Raw genomic sequence first — 18,771 nt, 5'->3', positions numbered from 1 at the left:
AGACAGTGTTATTATCAGGGAGATAGAGCACTCTATCAGTTTTTAACGGGAAGAGCTTAAACACTAAAGATGGAGGCAGCATCAGATATGACACCGCAACTTTCGTCTTCCTATCCTAAAGGGAATCCCTAAAATTTGTGCTTTCAGTTTCATGCTCGTCATTCCTTTTTGGAGAGCTAGATGATGTTGGTTGTGGACTGTGCTTGATTTGTAAATCTGTCATTTATAAGGGGTGTCACGCCCAGACTTTCCAGTGATCTGTCAATCGTATTTTGACGTTATTATTATCATAATTATTATTACTGCCATGGCATCTTAAGGTAGTGATGACTTAAATGTGGCACTCCGTGGTTGTTTTAAAAAAACTTGACACTTTGAATTATTGTACAAAAAAGAGGTTACAAACATTGACAAAAACAGTTTCATGATTCCTATTAAACTCAAAAGATATTGAAAAACAATTAAAAGTTATAGGGAATAGAGATTAAGCGGTCTAAATTGGCATTGAACCACAGATGGCATCGAACCTCATCGGACCATGGACAGCATCGCGGAGCGGAATGGTGTGATGGCTGCGCCAGCAGATACCTGTCATTGGGAATCGATAATAATGGAAAATTGTTTGGCCCCCCGGCGGGGAGACCCCAATGGAAACCAAAGTGCCTGGCGCACAGACGACACCTAGGTGCTGCTGTGCTGAAACGAAACAACAATAACATAAAAAAAACAATGCGATGTGCAGCTCATCGATAGAAAAATATTGCTGCATCTTCTGAGGAGGTGCCGGACCCAATCTGGGAGGTCCCAGATCATGTTCCGGGACAAATAGCCCTGGTTGTGGAACCGTCTGTATCTTACACAGATTCGGAGGAGAAGGTCAATACCAATTCCATCCCAGTATGTCCAGAGCAGAGATGACGACCGGCTCAATGCATGGCTGCAGGGGGAATCAAGTAGCCTGGCCTTACCATAACAGGTTTGGGTTAGGGTTAGGGTTACTCATAAGGGACCTCTTATTAAAGACTCACTTTTTCAGTGCTTGTGCACATTCATTTTTGCATCTCGAATGGGCCTACAAAAACACAAACTGTGAGATAAGACAACCCGGTCAGTGTTTTGTGGGCAACTTTCGTCAGGAAACAGAAAACACCCCTTTCGGATTTTTGATCCCTTTGTACGTCACAGGGCGTCACAACACAGCAGACAAACAAATCTTTTCAAAGAGAGAGGAATTAACACTAACTGTCTGTGAAGAAACTGCAGATGATCGAAAATGTAAGTCTGATTCTGCTGCGTGTTTCTAAAAACCAAAAAGAAAAAGTATGCGGTAGTGTGTTTGGATTGGAGATGTATTTATTGATATTCACATTGAAACATCCCTGTGTGCGGTGTCACGATGCGTACCAGTCTGGATGCACCCTGGGCTGGTGGCTCCACCCACAAAAAACAGCGTGTTCGAACACACTATGGCATGTTCGAATGGCTAGAATGCATGCAGCAAAAAACTTAAAAAATGTGTTTTGGGGACCTCAGAGACCTATATTAACTTGTGTGAAAAGGAACATAATAGCTCCCCTTTTATGGATATTGCACCTTCCAGCAATTCAAAAGCTGCGTTATGTAAGCAATACATCATGCATCTTTGAAGTCGATGTCACGGCTCTTGACACACAAGGATCAAATTGGTACTGAACTTCTCGTCTCAATCGGGGTAAAATGGACTAGGGCGAATTTCCCGAGAAACCGGAATATCCTTTTAAGTTATGTAACATGGACACAGTACTCGTAACCCTGAGTAAGTGGATTTGACATTGCAGGAACTGCAGTCGCCATCGAATGGGTACAGACTTAGATGAGGTAGTGTGAATGTCATCCATTAAACGGAATTCAGAGCAAAAGAGTAAAAAAAGAAAATGGGGCTCCCAAAGAATTTCCGCAAGCTATAAATTAAGCAAATTTTCACATAATGCCTTTGTCAGCAGCAGGAGTGGCAGTGATATAAATCAACGGGCCACATGAGGTAACAAGAACCTTTATTTCTGCTCTCTTCCCCCGTTTCGTTCATTCCCCCTCTGAGCTCACCACGATCTCCCACTCGCTTTCGGGAGTCCTCCTGTTATTTCTAAAGTGAGTGCGGTTTCATTCCTTCCCAGCGGTCCCTCCGACCGGCTCTCTCTCTCACTCGCTAGTCAACCCGGCCGTCTCCACGGGAGCCGGGCAGCTTTGCAGCCTCGCTGCATCTCCAGGGTCAAGAGCTCTCCCAGGCTAAATTAGATCAGAAACTCTGTCTCACTCCAATTATTTCAATGAACGCCGGGCCATGTCGGCCCGACCGTTCCGGAGAGCGGGGTTGTGCGATATGCACGTTATTCGGTTTGATTGTATGTCTTCTATTTTTTATTTATATTTTCCTTTGGACCATAGAGCTTGCGTTTGAAGACTCCTCACAAGACTCTTCACAAAGAATGCATTGCGCCTGGTCTCTGCGCCGTCTTAGTGTCCGATTCACTAAAGATATTGCGCTGATGATATGGCTGCGCAAACACGCCCGTAAAGTTTTGCTGCCGAGGGCAATTTGCACTTGTTTAGCCTCTGATTGTGGATCCGTGGAGATGTGCGGATCCAAACACGCTATGCTTTTAGATTAAATTTAACATTGCACTTTTAGGTTTATGTGCAGTGACTATAAAACATTTTAATAGTCTGAGTAAATCTATAATAAAACGTACTCTTCCCAGACAGTTCATTTATCAAATGAATAAAATGTGGATTAACATTTTTATTGAAACAATTATAGTTCTCACTGAATCTTAATTTAATAATTAATTAATTAATTAATAAACTAAATAATTAAATTAATAAGTTATTACAATGTAGAACTTGTAATAAGTAGAGGGTTAATTTAATATATTTTGCTCTACCGCAAAGTTCCGGTGGGCCGGTGCTACCGGGAATGCGGCCTGTGGAGCTGTCCATGGTCCTATACTATGAGGTTCGATGCCATCTGTGGTTCATGCCAGTTTTGACCACTTTATCGCTATTCCCTATAACTTTTAGTTTTTTGTTTTATTTTTATATCTTTTGAGTTTAATAGGGAAAATAGAACTGTTTTTTTCGATGTTTATAAAGCCTTTTTTATACAAATAGTGATTCAAAGCGTCAAGTTGCTTTTGGATTGCGTTTTGAAAACCACCACGGAATGCCCCGTTTAAGGCATCGCTGTAGGACGCCGTGACAGTAATAAGAATTTTAATAATAATGTCAAAATATTATTGACAGATCCCAGGAAAGTCAGGGCGTGACACCCCTTATAGATGCGCTTCAGTGGAGCCAGCTCTCCTGCCCAGCCTATTTTATATTATTTTTTTGTCAAACGCAGTTACCACCAGGTCTCTGCAGACAGTAATAATTTCACTCCAACTGCGTGTGGCTATTAGCGAGCGGTGTTTGTGAATTGCACGTTTTCAGCAGCGAGGCTCATTTGCATTTAAAGGGGAAAATTTCGCGGCAAATGCACGAATAACACCAAATTTAAATACGAGCAAATAGCACCTCGCCGCACCGAGACGCTATTTGCGTGGCAGAGCAGTTAGCTGTGCTTTGAGAATTAGACGCTCGCTTTTTCTGTTATTTGCGCCGCTTTAGCAGCAGCAAAAGCTTTGCAATCTTTCTGTAAATTGGCCCCTCTGTGTTCCATCCCTTCTTTACTCCTCTGAGTGCTTTGAATAATAACAATATGAAACGATCAATATGAAAATGATGAATGGAATTAAAGTGGTTATCCATCAGATCTGTGGGTGTTGGGTGGATTAGGCTGAAATCCCAGCGTTCCATTAGAAACTTCAACTTTGTATTTCAGTTCCCGAGTCTTCGCTTCCGACGGATTCATTTCGTTTTGTTTTTTTTTACTTGAGGTCACGTCACTCGAGGTGCTGGTGCAATATTTTGATTTGAGGGTTGTTTTTTGAGAATTCATCTTTATAAACAGTTTACTGACCACAACCGGCCACGCTGGTTTATCAAATTTATCGTTGCTGCCATTCAGCTCTTGCCCGTGCCTCATATTTGCATCCGTTCACTTGTGGGGGACCCCGCCACCTACACTGGAAACAACATGACAATGAGCACATGCATCACGCAAATACATTGAATGGCTATTTCTCATGATGGGCCATCGGCAATAGATACGACATGAATATCAAATATGGGATTGTTTTTCAACAAAATACAGATTTCTGTGTAAAGCAGTTTTATCAACTGAAGGCCGAGGGGGGGAGGCGCAGATAAGTATGTAAAATAGAAGGGCCACTGTAGTATTAGTGAAATCAGGTGTAGCTGCAGATTGGGGCAGAGGATGAGATGAGGACTATGCCGTGCCGCTGATGTGATTTCAGCTCGTGCAGAGCTCTGATCCCATTGTCCCCTGACACAGAGGTGACCCAGAGGGTGACGTGCATGATAATACTGGAATGTCCTCCGGATACATCTGGGCTGCTTTACATTCAACTGTAAGCCGTAGCTGCAGAGAGCCTCTGCGGAGGATCAGACACGCGACATTTGCGCAAGAATTCATTATATTCAGAGGTGGCACTTAACTAATTAAAACTATGTTTCCACCTCTAATGGTACTTTATCGAGTGTAACTGAAAATCTGTATTTATACTTACTATTTTCAGGGTTTTTTTGCACGTGTGCTATTTTCCGTTTTTGTTTTTTTCACTTTTTTTTTTGTGTTCGTAATTAATCCATACAGAATGCAATAAACAGACACGTTAAAAGAGTTTGAATTACAGGGCCAATCCTAACAAAGCATTTTTATGTCTATGCTGATACGCAGGCTGTAGGGTTATATCCTCAACCAACTCAAAAACAATTATCTTCTAACGCACGCACACATCTAACACACGGCGCCAAACAGGCAGCTCAATGAGCACTTACTGGAGTAGTACTTCAGGGAACTAATTAGAATCAGAATCCGGCTCTATTGGTCATGTTACACACACAAGCTTCCACATACAGTATATGGGATCTGTCCCTGTTTGGCAGCGACTCTCAGTTCTGTACAGAACACGCATGCAAGTGCAAAAAGAAGTAAGCGTTTAAGAAAAATGCATACGACAGGATCTCAATGCAATAGGGAAGCAGCCTATCAAAAGAGGTGTGAAAATAATGCCGTGGTGAATGAATGTGCAGGTTAGTATCAGCTAGTGAGGTGGCATGTGGGAAGAAACGATGATATACTCTTACATAAGTCATTTTGCTCATCACGACGTCCACAGCCCTGCTCTCGCTCGAGCACGGGTTGCCAGTCGTCTTCCCACTAACACTTTGCAGGTTCTTAGCCTGGGAGATACGACGACCGCGTGCCCGAGTTGTGGCTGTTCTCGAACCCCCAGAGTCCCCGGCACGACCGGGCCCTAAAGGAGGTAAATGAGTGCGGTTCGCCATGACCACTAATTCACTAATTCCTTGAGCTCGGCGCTAAAACGCACCGCTCTGCCTCTACCTGGCATCTTGTTTTCTTTTAGCTTGCAGCGGTAAACAGAGACTTGTGGTGGTGGTGGTGGTGGTGCTGGGGGGCGCGGCGCACTGGTCTAGGCTCCGGTTGTTGCTAAGCAACTATTGAAAGCCCGTTTGAAGCGTGGCGCTTTTTTGCTGAAATTTGTCTCTCTTTTTTTTTTTTTCAACTTCTAAGCCCTCGGCGCCGATGGGAACACGCAACAGAATCTCCTCTGTGTTGCGGACGCCGAGGAAGAAAGAGACGGCGCCTGAGAGAGAACGCTTCCCGGGTCACGTGCGGCGAACTGGACGCCGGCGCGCCGGGTCACGAGCGCGCCCTCAATGTGGGTCACAGCCGTGCCGAAATGAAAAGCCGCCGACCTCAGAAGAATGACGGCAAAGGAACAATTTGGTGACCCGGCGGCGTCCGTCACGGCGCTTTGTCGCCCTGCGTCCCTGCGCTGGTATTCAATGCGCGCGGCGCTTTAATTACTCCCGACGCCGTTCCCGATCGGTAGACGATTTATCCTCGCCTGAACCCGCCAGCCAGCCAGCCGGGGGAAAAAAAATAAAAAATCCACAAAAGAAATCCCTGTTTGGTAATTCACTGGCAAAGCACGTCCGCGTCCTCGTTTGATACATAGAAAGAAGATCCCAGGGCCCAGGAAGAAGAAAAAAAAAGACGTCACCTTGGCTTACGACGCGCGAGCTCAACGCCGCTTTTCAAAACGGGGCGGAGGAGCCGTTTTCGACGCGCTCCCCGAATTCATCCGTCCACCGAGGCGGTCGCAGCCGCGGCGGCGGGCGGAGAGAATCAGAACAAGAAAAGGGAGGGGGAGGGGGAGGGATGTCTCTTGAAGTATCGTGCGATAAGGGTAAGAATATCAGAACCTGAGACGATATTCTCATCTTCTCATACCGGGCCGCCGGACGGGCGCGTGGGCGGTGACGCAGGGCGGGGTCGCAAACGGCGACTGCACGCGAGGCAAATTGGCAAATTGGCAAATTGGACAGAACGCCCTTGGAAACGAAAGTGCCGGGCCGGAGTCGAGTGCCGAGCGGACGTCGGAGCAGGCTGGAACTTTTCCGACTCCTCCCATTTGGGTTACCTCTGTTTTTGCCGTTTGCTTCCAACGATCCTGAGAGCGCGCGCACACACACGCACCCTATCCAGACAGACATATTCACATCCGCATTGTGAAAAGTATGAGCCAAGACTGACTTTAGACTATTCCCTTTGACTTGATGTTCTACCCTCTCTCTCTCTCTCTCTCTCTCTCTCTCTCTCTCCTCTTTTCCACCCCCTCTCCTCCCTTTCTCTCTCCTGGGTGCTGGGTGCTGGCTGATGCATTGGGATGCACGATAGAACCTGTGATTGTGCCAGCGTGCCCCAGTGCGCTCCCTTTGGCGTTACTCGGGAAGTCTCTCCATTTGGGCGGGGCGGGCAAAGTCTCCATGCGCTGCCAAAAAATAATTCACTTTTTTTCCAGCCTTTTGGAAACAAAGCCAACACAGAATATATTTATATAAATATATATATATATATATATTTTTTTTTTTTTTAACCAAACCTCCTCTTACAAGCCTAGAGCATAAATTAATCAAATAGATAAGCAGGTTTTTGTTTTTTTAAAGTACCACATTAGCTGCCACTTATCTACTCCTCTTAAAATGAGCCTGAAAACAGTAAAAGTGGCACTCTGCGTGTAGATCCCCCGCCCAAAAAAAGTACTTTCCCACGCGCCGTCCGACCGTGTAGCCATCCCATCCCGACATTATTTCGGTAAAACACCCCTTGAGAGGGCACAAGCCGCGCGACGCGCCCATCCGACCCATCGAGCGTGTTCATCCGGAGCGAAGAGGAAAGCGTTTGACTCCATCCTGCCCCCCGCCCCGGCCGCGGACACACAGGTTATAGTGTCCCTGTCGGCCTTATCTCCCGGAGCAACCGGCTCCGCTTCACCACTGCGGCCCGTGCTCGCACCACCCCCACCCCACCCTCCGGCTCAAGATAAAACCCAAAATAGACCGCTCTCGCTGACAGCGAGGCAGCGGCAGATAAGAGCGCCGTGTCCACAGCTCGGAGCTTTGAAATCGGCGGAGGTGGTGATGGTGGTAGGAGGAGAGGAGGGGCGGAGGGGGAGGAGTTAGGAGGGAGCGTGGGGGACAGCGGGCGGCAAAATATGCACGGCGTCGGAAGGTTTTTTAGTTTTTTTTTCTGCCCTTTGACCTTTGCACATTCAGCGGCAGAATTAGGTGAAGCCGTGGTTAAAGAAATGCACAAACAAATCCATGTTTGTTTGGTTTTTCCTACTTGATTATCACGGGCGACACCATCGATTGTGCTCATTGACCCGTGCGGCTCAAGCCGGAGCCAATAGGCAGCTGATGCGCGAGGCAATAGACGGTGTTAAACCCGACGTGGCTCGCCGCGATAAGAAAGCGGCCTTAAACGCTGGCGGGCGTACGCCGTGCGTGCATGTGTTTACACACCGCGGCGCTTTTCGCCGGTTGCTGCGCGACGGCGTGCGCGTTTCGGCCTCCGCCACATGCCGAACTGCAAGAGTGCATCTGATAAGGGGCTTTCCTCTGCTGGCATGCAGAAGCCAATCAATAGCCGTGTGTCTTGGTAAATTAGATCACGTAGACAAGCGGCAGTAGTCAGCAGAGACATCCCAAAGTAACCCTTTGCCTGGTTAGTCCGTTCTCCATTAGACCATGGCCTGGAGTAATTGAATTGGCCTGTACAAGCTCGGGGCTCGGCCTTCCCGCTTTCCCCCTCCGACAGCACATATTCAGCCCCGATAATTTAATACTCCGGCAGAGAGGCGCGCTCAAGATATGCCGCGCGCGTGGAATAAGGATATAGCGGTTAGGACGCGCACCCCTGGGAGCGTCCGCACCGCACCTCTGCTGCGCCGGGATGGAAGCCCCGCCCCACAGTCCCAGGGTCCCGCCCACACGCATTCACTGTGATCTCAGGGAAGATCTGCACAACGAGCGATATCACGACCCACATGCTTTGCGCGTCACAGATTTACGGCCTTCGCATGCGGTGGAGTGGCAAGCGCCTGGCGGATCTCCCGGCGCAGCCGAAGGCCGTGCGTCATGACACATGCATGTCTTCTCTCGTTATTTCGGAGGTGAATAAACCACGGCGGCAATAATGAGATGCGAGCTAATTATCTGCCCCGAGCCAATCAATGAGAGGGTCCAGCTTCCCCAGTTGACGCCCTGGCTTCCCGCCACCAGAAATACTGCTGATCCTATCTGTGGTCCAGAAAACAAAACTGCCGGGAAAGAGAGTTGAACGGGGAGGGGAGCGGGGCGGGGCGGGGCGAAAATAAAAAAAAAATCACACATGAGTTTCCTCGAAAAGGCCTTGATGATGAAGGGTTTCGTGTGCCATCCGCTCACGCTCCGCGCTCAAAGGGGAGAAGTCGTCATTAATCCAGAACGTCTTTCAGGTGCAGTTCAGCCGAAAGCCGCTGGTCGTTATTTCTTATTTTATTCTATCATAACTGTAGTTGTATCTATCTATCTATCTATCTATCTACCTGTCTGTCTGTCTGTCTGTCTGTCTGTCTTTCCGTCCGTCCCCCCGTCTGTCTGTCCACTACCATTTATAGTTTTTGGAGATAGAGAGCTGGTGCTTTGATACCTGTGAAAAACAGATGAGGTTTAGTCCTGGAAAAAACAACAATGTACAATTTGACTGGTTTGAGATACTGACACGGTGTTTTCATTCCAGGCTGTCGGTGCACAGAGGAACCATAAACAGGAGTTATTCCCTTTGCTGCTCTTTAGGGAAAGCGTCTAGAACTCGATCATGGATAACTGTATTTTAATTTTACTTTATTGTCTGTAAATAAATTGCCGTAGTTTAGTATCAGAAACTGGATTTGTGTCAGCTCTCGCTGCTCGAGTCAAAATTCTGCAGTTCGAGCTGTGAACCATATTTGTGCCATTTTATCTTTTCTTTTCTTTTTTTTATACTCTGTGTTTGATACTCACGGACAAAACAAATTGGTACTCTTCATTTTGCCCTTGGTTGGAAGAGGTTAGGACACACAAGGAAAAAAAAAAAAAAAAAACATTTTGAAATATCGCTCTTCTGATGCTGGGATGCTGGGATGTGTTACCCAATGATCCATGCATCAACCATCTCTGACAGATGTTTTTACGAGGTTGTATGGCAGAAAATGTAGATCGTCTATGTCAAAATCTCTTTAAGAGTATCCCCTCACTTAGGTACAGAATGTGTGTGTGTGTGTGTGTGTGTGTGTGTGTGTGTGTGTGTGTGTGTGTGTGTGTGTGTGTGTGCGCGCACGTGTGAGTGTGTGTGTGTGTTGTGTGTGTGTGTGTGTGGGGGGAGGGGGGGATAGGAAAGTGCTGGCTCAACATGAGTTGAGTCTTTCTTTCCCCTGAACTGTGTGTGTGCGCTTGTCTTTCTGTGACAAAAACATCCAGTGGTGTATGTAGCCATAATCCCATGTGACATGGGCAGTGATGGGGAATGGATTGGAGGGGGAAAAAACAAAAAACCCAAAAAACAAAACAGAGGACGGCATCTACGGGAGAGGGAGAGAGGGAGAGAAAGAGAGAGAGAGAGAGAGGAAGAGAGAGAGAGAGAGAGAGAAAGATAGAGCAAGAGTTGACAAAAGTACAGGGAGAGAAACGGACGGACAGAGTCGGGAAACAAGAAAATGATGGAAACAAAAGAAAGGTACAGGGAGTTAGGAGGAGAGTGAGAGCAACCATTCATCTCACTCGCTAAAAGGCCCCCAAAAAGGTGGGTCGGGGGGCCTGCAGAGGCCGCGCGGTTCCTCCCGTCTTCATCGCTTCCCATAACTCATTCGCACGAGGAACATTGTTTTTTGGCTGGAAAGACGTTTCCCCGCTCTGACAGTGAGAAACGGTCGGACGATTCGAGACGTAATCTCCGGCTCGCGGTGAGGGATGACGGCCGGCGTGGGAGCATCTCTGCGTCTCCGTCGGAGGAAAACGTCTCAATGTGTTTCTAGGTAAAACACTGGTATTTATTTATTTTTTTTACCTAAATCTTTTTTATTTTTATTTTTTTTTCCAGTCAATGGCCGTCGCCCTGAGTGATTGGCATCGGAATCTTTTAAATTGATCCAGTATTGAGAGAATAGATCCAGCCCCCCGCCGTGCACCGTGGTTACGTAGTACAATGGGGCAATCGTGACCAGGTTCCTCGGCAACGGTGATCGGATGGTTGCTCCATTGTGTGGCAGTCGGCTGAAGCTGTTCTGTCAATACTGGATCAATTTAGATAAATATGATGCTTGATTAGGATGATTTGACTCCCGATGGTTGAAAAACATTTTAGTGTAGAAAATACCGGCGTTATCCTTTTAAGGCCGACACCAGCCAGCTTCTCATCCCGCTCGAAGGCCTCGCATGGGCAACGCCACGGCAACCGGTGATGCTGTAAAACGAGACCAATTCCTGCCGGAGTGATACCTGAGCGTGGTGAGCGCTCAAATGAAAGTTTGGAGGAGAAGGCGTGTCCCACCGTACACAGAGAGCGGAGTCGCTCAGCGGACTCGTTAGCCAAAAAGGCTGCGGCGTTTCCGTCACAAAGAGGCAGAACAGCTTTGCAGAAAATTGTCGGAGCCACTTTTTGGCTTGAAAAAATCTCTCCCAATTCAATTAACAGAAATGCGTCACGGTGACCTTGGCTGTGTTGCAGCAGTGGGTGCGATACAAAAATAACCCAAAAAAACAATGAATCCGTAAATTATGCAAAAACACACTTGAGGGTGCTTTTAAACACCGAGGAATTTAACCCCAATGTCGGCTTTAGGTCACTTTCTGCAGATGCAGTTATATGATCTCGATTCCTTGATGCAATTTCCCTAAGCCCCGGGGCCCCTCAACATTTTTTTGCCCGTGACCCAATATTTAGCTCCCCAAATTATCGCAAGGATAGTAATTAGAGTGTGACAAATTGTATTTTTCCCCTCCACATTGCACATTAGGCAACTGTTTCACGTGAATGTCAGTGTCTCATCGTCTACTTATATTATCTCGTAGATCATGGAGGTGGCTCCGAGTGGATTACATGGAAAGTGTGATATGTTTCAAAACAATTGTTTTTTTTCACTTTTTTTTTGTTCTATCAATCAAATATAAGTATATCAATCGCAGAAAACGTCCTCCGACCCTGAGTGCACATCAAGTGACCCCGAGTGGGGTCTCGTGCCTGAGGTTGTATCGTCTACCGCTCTGAAACTCACACCGGCGCCATGAAGCTCGACGGATACAGTACATCCCTATTGCGTTGTGACAATGTGGTGCTTGAAGCAGGGATTTCCTCCTTTTCTAAATATTAAATTATAATTCGACTTCCATGGAAACTGTATGTATTTGTGTAAGAGGGATGGTTTTTTTTTTCTCCATATTGATGACGGAGATCGCAGAGAAGTCTGACAAAGAATTCAACAATTTTATCACCTCGGGGTTTGTCCGCCTATTTCCTCCCCTTTCGCAGATTCAAACTCGTTGTTTGTTTGTTTTTGTTTTTGTTTTTTTGGCTCTGCCCCCTCTATCCTTTTCAAACCTGCCTCGTGAAATGAACTCGAAACCGACCCGTTTTTGTCCAGTATTCCGACACCTCCCCGTCCTTCCTTCGGGCTTCCTCGCTGCCCGCCGTCCTTCCACCCATTCCGCAGCTCCCTCGCTCGCTCCGCTCCTCCCCCCCCGATCTCTCCTTGATAATAGTGGCCTCGGCGCGCTGCGGAATCCGCCCGCCATCCATCCCCAGCAGCAGGTAATGGATTGAGTGTGAGACCTGATCTGGCTATGGATGAGCCAGCCCGTGGGCGTCTGAGCGTGCGTTTCAAGATGGATTCCACAGAGCTCGCCTGAAATAACACACTTTGTCACCTTCGGGTCTGTCTTTAGAGAACAGTCCGCACCCACTCTCTCTTAAAATGCATTGAAAAAAAAACCAAAAAAAACCAAAACAATTATAAATAAATAAAACCTTTCAGGAAAAATAAACCCTAAAGGTATGTCAACATCTCTTTCCATTTCCGCTTAAGCCGTATCCCTGTCGGAACGGACGCCTCCCCGCGACGGCGCCCGTCCCCCTCCGAACCGCGTCGCTTATTTGGTTCACTTTGATGCCTGTGATATCACTTTGCTAAGTGGAAACAACAATGACGCTTAAAAAAATAAAAACATTAGACACATTAGAATTCAAGCGAGGTAAAGACGGAACAAAAAGAGGGTAAGGGCATCGATTCCATTTGTGTGTCGTGGGAGCTCCCAGACGTTCCGACCGATCAATTTGCTCAGAAGCGATGTGTTTCAATTATTAGACAGTGTGCTCAGAGCAATTATGTGGCATCGCTCGCGCGCACACGTGCACGCACGCACACGAGCCACATGCAGAAGCAGAACCCCCCAATGCAAAATGCACATTACCTTCAGTAAAGAACTGTGAAGCACAGAAGGGATATTGTAATCTCTACAGAGTTCACAGCCCTGGAAATACCTGGAATTCAATGTAAAACTAACATCTGCCGATGAATTATGGATGGAGATGAAATGCAGTAACCCTGGCTCGGGGTGTTGGTGTTATTTACTATCTCAGAAATGTGGCACCTTTTATGGCAGGTGATATTTCCCACGTGTGGCGCTCGGCATTGTGCGCTTTTATTGAGAGGCGCAGGCTGTTCAGCTCTGTGTAACGATCACATTTAAATGGGATTCAAATCGAACCCTTATATGAACCAAATCCCTCAGATGATCCGGGGATGATAAGTACCGCGTTATTGCAGACTCCGGATGATAAGGGTGATGGAGTGATTCATATGTTTTTAACCTCGCTTATGCATTGTTAAGTCATTGTTCGGTCCTATATTACTCCGGAAGTCTGTTTTGCTACACAGCAGGAGTAAATTAAAATGTGTTTATTTATGGCATTAACCTTCCATTGCCAGAAAACAGTATTACCTCAATGTATGTATGGGTGGCTGATCACATGTGTCACAATATACAGTATATTGTATGTAATACAATGTACTGTATATCTTATCTTATACTATTTTCTGATTAACTACTCTATTTCTCATCCCTCATGTTCTATCTATTTGTTGTTATTATTTTTGAAATTACTAATGTATTGCATGTGCTGTGGAGTATGATAGAGGTGTGGGTTGCGAAGGAGGTCAAAGGTGCTGCCTTATCTAAAGCTATGTACATATATATATATATATATATATATATATATATATATATATATATATATATATATATATATATATATATATATATATATTTGTATTCGCTTGGTTATATGTATTCCAATGTGGATTTGGCCCTGAGGATCTACTTGAAAACTAGATCCTATAGATTTATTGAAATGTATATAATGCCATCAATTTATTGAATAGAGCATTCATTTTATGACTTATTTGGTTCCCATAAGGGATAATCTAACGAGGACAAACCACGCTCTCCTACGACTATACATCTATGCACATTTCACACCAGATTAGCAAAGTGGGGGCGATCAATGGAGGAGAAAGTTAATCTACTAAACGGATGCTCTCAGTTTCAGTCTCTGCCAGAAGGTTCAATGTATAAAAGTGCCGCAGCAGAAATCTGCTGCCGTGGCTTTTCTGCAAAATGTTTTGGTTTTTTTTTTTCTCTCTCTACTTCTGACTCTCTATTCTTCCTGGAATGTCTGAATGTTGGGCTTGTTGGGATTCTGAATACATTTTGCCGGAGTTTGACACTGCGACAGTGTCTGGTTTTTATTTCAATATGTGCATACATATATTTAAATCTCCAGCCTCTGGAAGCTGCTGATGTCAACGCCCAGAAGCTCCTTACGATGCATGAGGGATTCCACCCGAAGTCCATCACCCAGAGACTGTTCACCAGCCTGAAAGATGGGCGACGGGGCTTAGCGAATATCTATCTAAAATGAAACACAGAGCATCCACCAGTACATTAGCCAAATGGCTCCCAGGGATGAACTGCCAGAAGAGAATACGTTATGCAGCAGATAGGTGGCGGATGAGGAGCAGTCAGTGACATGGCAGAACAAGCCCCTCCGTGGATGAACCACAGGGAAAACAGCAGAGGTTGCAGATGTCGGGAAATGCTGCCAATGGCTGTAAAAGCCTGGACTGAAGGACAGCGGCGAGGCACTAATCATTGCAGCGCACGGAACGGCACTCAGCGCCAGATCAATACAAGAACCGGTCCGCCGCATCACACAGGACCCCGAAGTGGAGACGAAGTGACCTCTGAGTCAGTCCAGTACATTGCAGAAGTGTGTCGGCGGGAACAGCGGGCACTGAGCAAGTCGTGGGCCATGGCCATGGACAGACCAGGCAAATGCTGGTTGAGAGTGACAGAGCAACGATCCCGCAGGACTAGATCTGGGCAGATAAGCCAAGTAGCGGCCGGCTGACCTGACACCGCGGCAGTGGACACCGAACACTGCAGGGATAGACGTAGGAGTCAGTGGCAGTGGCCACCAGCGTCAAAAAGGGAGTACAAGAAGCCGGGGAAACGCCGGAGGGCGAAAGAGGAACAAGAGACGCGTGGAAGCTGAAGGCAAAAGCAGTGGTAGGCGCACTCAGAACCGTGACCCCCTCCCCAAGTTTGGAGAGCGGCTCCGACAGAACATCGCAGGTCTTCGTCGGGTCGAGTGCAGATCTAGTAACAACTTTGAAGAAGAAAAGAAGAGATTGAGCTGAAGGAAGGAATGCATACACTTGCCTGTTTGCCTGTTTTTGCCTGCTGTGTGTGTGTGTGTGTGTGTGTGTGTGTGTGTGTGTGTGTGTGTGTGTGTGTGTGTGTGTGTGTGTGTGTGTGTGTGCAAGTGTACGCCTGTGTGAAGGGATAATGGAAGCAATCTCTGGCTCTGCCCGGAGGCAAGAGCCACCCCTTTGTAGGGAGCCATCGGGAGGCCGGGCACCTGCTTGACCAAATATAAATTATGAAGCGGTGGCAAGGCATTGGAAGGAGACAGCACAACTGACAAGAGCAAGGCATGAAGACCCGCGGAGACGGCTGGCACCACGGAGAGAGCCTGACAATTCTGCATCCAAAGTAGGACAGCGTAAAGGTTGTGAGCCAATGGTAAGTTTAAGAGGCTCTCTTTTGATGGAGGATGGGATTCTAAAAGACTATTGTATTGCCCGCTTTGCAGGGGCAGAGGCAACTCAATTAAAATCGCCAAGAGAGACCCATTTCAATCTTATGAAATATGCATTGTTTTTAGGTAGCGAGCCTCCTGCGTGTTTGGACAGCTCATGAAGTAAACATTATTTCTAACATGAAGCTATCACTTTAATATATCATGAGTCATCTTTGCATTGTATTACAATGGACCCCCACCACCACCACCACCACTGCTGCACGCACACGTACCTTGACTAACCACCCACACACACAAACCCAAAACACTTATACAGAACCGATAACTTAATCTACGCTGAATAGGCCTGGGTGGCTTTTCTAATACATCCGTTTGGGACGACGCCTCGGCCACATCACAGCCCACGAGACACGCGGTCATAAGTTGGCTTAATGGGAAATGATGTTTCAAATCGCGAATTCGTCCCGACGTTCTCGGTAAACCGACACCTCTACTCTGAAGTCGTAATCCACGTTCTATCATTCTCCGTTCCTGTTCTGCTGTGGCGTGCGAGGATCTAATTCTTTATCGCCCGCTTCTTACAGATGTCTCCTCCTGTCATAACAGACAGCAGCTCCTTATGTAATATGGAACCAGGACTCCTGAAATAAACAGTGGAGAGAGGGAGAGAGAGATAGAGGAAGAGACAGGGAGGGTGGAGGGGGCTTGGCGAGAAAGAAAGGCGGAGAGAGACAAGGATGAGAGGGGGAGAGAGAGTGCGCTTGACTTCTGCTGCAGTGTGTGGGCAGCTGTCGACTGCGCCCATGCGCTTACCCGTAGCGGTTGATGTCGCGCAAAGCACCCCGCCATCACGTCGCGGCAACCGACGGGGTTGGCTCGAAGCCTTCCAAACAACTCCGCTAATCCCCAGGATCAAATCGCCCGGGCTGGAGCGTCCGACCGCGCGGGCCCTGTTGTTTTGGTCCTTAATGAGGCGATTCAACAGAGGGCAGACGATGTCACCAGGGAATTGAATTGCTTGATTTTCTTTGGTATTAATTATTGAGGAGCTACTGAAAAAAATGTAGCTGTAATATGAAATCGAATGCAAGACATTAAAACAACATTGCATGTCCTCGTCTGCTGGGCGCTAATGTTTTCCATTCCACACAAGCCCGGAGACCTCCACCGACTTCCGCTGGGATTGGGGTTTCCGTCCATCCAGTTTTAGGCTGGACAGCCTGGTTTTGAAACGCTCCGTCCATCCACCAGCTCGGCCTTGAGCGGGACACTTCAATCCGTCCTCCTTTTATGAACGGCCCTTTAATCGGCCGAGGCGTATAACGTTTACCGTGAGACTCGTGAGCTCACAAATTATTGGCTGAAAGGGATTTCGCCTTTCTTGGGAAATATTCGCTTTTACTCTATCGTACCCAGATTCAGACGGTCAGTCTGAATCTGAAGGTCAATACCAATTCCATCCCTGTGCCGGTCAACAGATGGGGACTGTATCATTGAATGTACCGCTGTATTAAACAAAAAACTCAGATCTTCTATTTTTATGGGGTTTTTTTTCATTTTAACTTGTCATAAAGAACCAAGGTGCCTCCCTGAAATAACTCGGCCTTTGAGATGCTGGAAGCTGTATTTCCTTAATTTCATAGGAGCCAGTTGATTCCCTGTGCAGCCTTGCCCACGTCTCTATCGCGGTTCTGGACACACGCAGGAAGCAAATTTCCCCCAAAAAACGGGCGGAGCACCCCTTTTAAGCAGTGTCCAATAGATAAACTGGTGTTTAATTTGTTGGCGCGCGCACACACACACACACACACACACACACACACACACACACACACACATACACATACACGCACAAGCCCATGACCGCACAGCGTGAGCAGTGCGATGTGTACCCTAGGAGCGCACGTTTGTGCGGTGGAAATTCTGACACGAAAGACTTCAAAGAAGGCCAGAAATCCGGAATGGGCAAAAGAACATGGATTCCTCACAACAAGCTTGGGGCTGATTTTCAGATGTTATTCACGCTCCATCAAATCCAGCAAAGTCTCCTCATTTTTTTTGGGGGGGGGGGGGGGGTTATTGAAGTAGCCACCCTAGGCCAGTTGTGTGTATTCAGGCCTGCGCTTGTGGGTAACCAGTGATGCCGCATGCATTTTCGGTGCGGCGGCGGAGGGGATGGATCGCTTGCATGGCTTTGCATGGACGTTGGCAGGGAGCCGCGGGGACCGTTGGCCCCGCGATGGCGGCAGAGTCGGTTCATTTACGGCGGCGAGCCTCCCACGCTGCGCAACAATGGGTTCCACAGTTCTGCGGGAAAGTTATGCTGGCGATTTCCAGGCAGCCTGTGGGAGTCTCTACCCACAGTCAAGGGTTCAGGGAGGGAGACGGAGCCTTTCTGGCCGTGGTTGCGCCAACATGGCTTGAGTTTTATTGTCCATTGCAGTGTGTGGCACGCAATGGACACAATTAAATATATATATATCTCTGAGGAGCCTTAATGGAGGTTAATAATAGTCCTCTCGGGCGCAGGAGGAATGGCGTTCCTCTGTTGGGCTGCTCACGAGCCCGTGCGCCGATCTCCTCTGTAAGACAGACAGAACGTTAAGAAAACTCCCTGCCTCAGGTCGGCCCAATCAGCGCCCGCGCGCCGCTGATTGGGCCGACCCCAGGCAGCTTGGTGGCGGCGGGAAAAGGGAACCGCCCCTTTGTCCGCCGCACAGCCCGACCTGATTTCAGCTGAAACCCAGATTTGGCATTGTTGAGCATGACAATTGGGGCCAAGCATCTGATCTGTTATGTAAGATTTGCTGCGTCATTATTTATATGGTAGACATGTTCCGTCACCTATTTGTCGCATAAACCTTTTGTTGACCTGAGGGGTGAGAAAAAACAATTGTGTAAAACAATCCAACACTAGCGACAATGTGGAAGTCTTGTCAAATTTGTTGTCTCCATTCAGCTTTACTTACTACATAATTAAACAACTTGGAAGGAGACGTGGCTTTCTGTTTATCCACTGCATAAAACCCTTTGAAATTAGATAAATCCTGCTTCCACTGTCTTAAAAAACACTTTTTCCCCATTACATTTGGTAGACCGACGCCTACACTTCGAGAACAAGTTAT

Source organism: Zeus faber (assembly GCF_960531495.2).
Source record: "Zeus faber genome assembly, chromosome: 21".
Lineage (NCBI taxonomy): Eukaryota > Metazoa > Chordata > Actinopteri > Zeiformes > Zeidae > Zeus > Zeus faber.
This window is presented reverse-complemented; position numbering follows the sequence as displayed.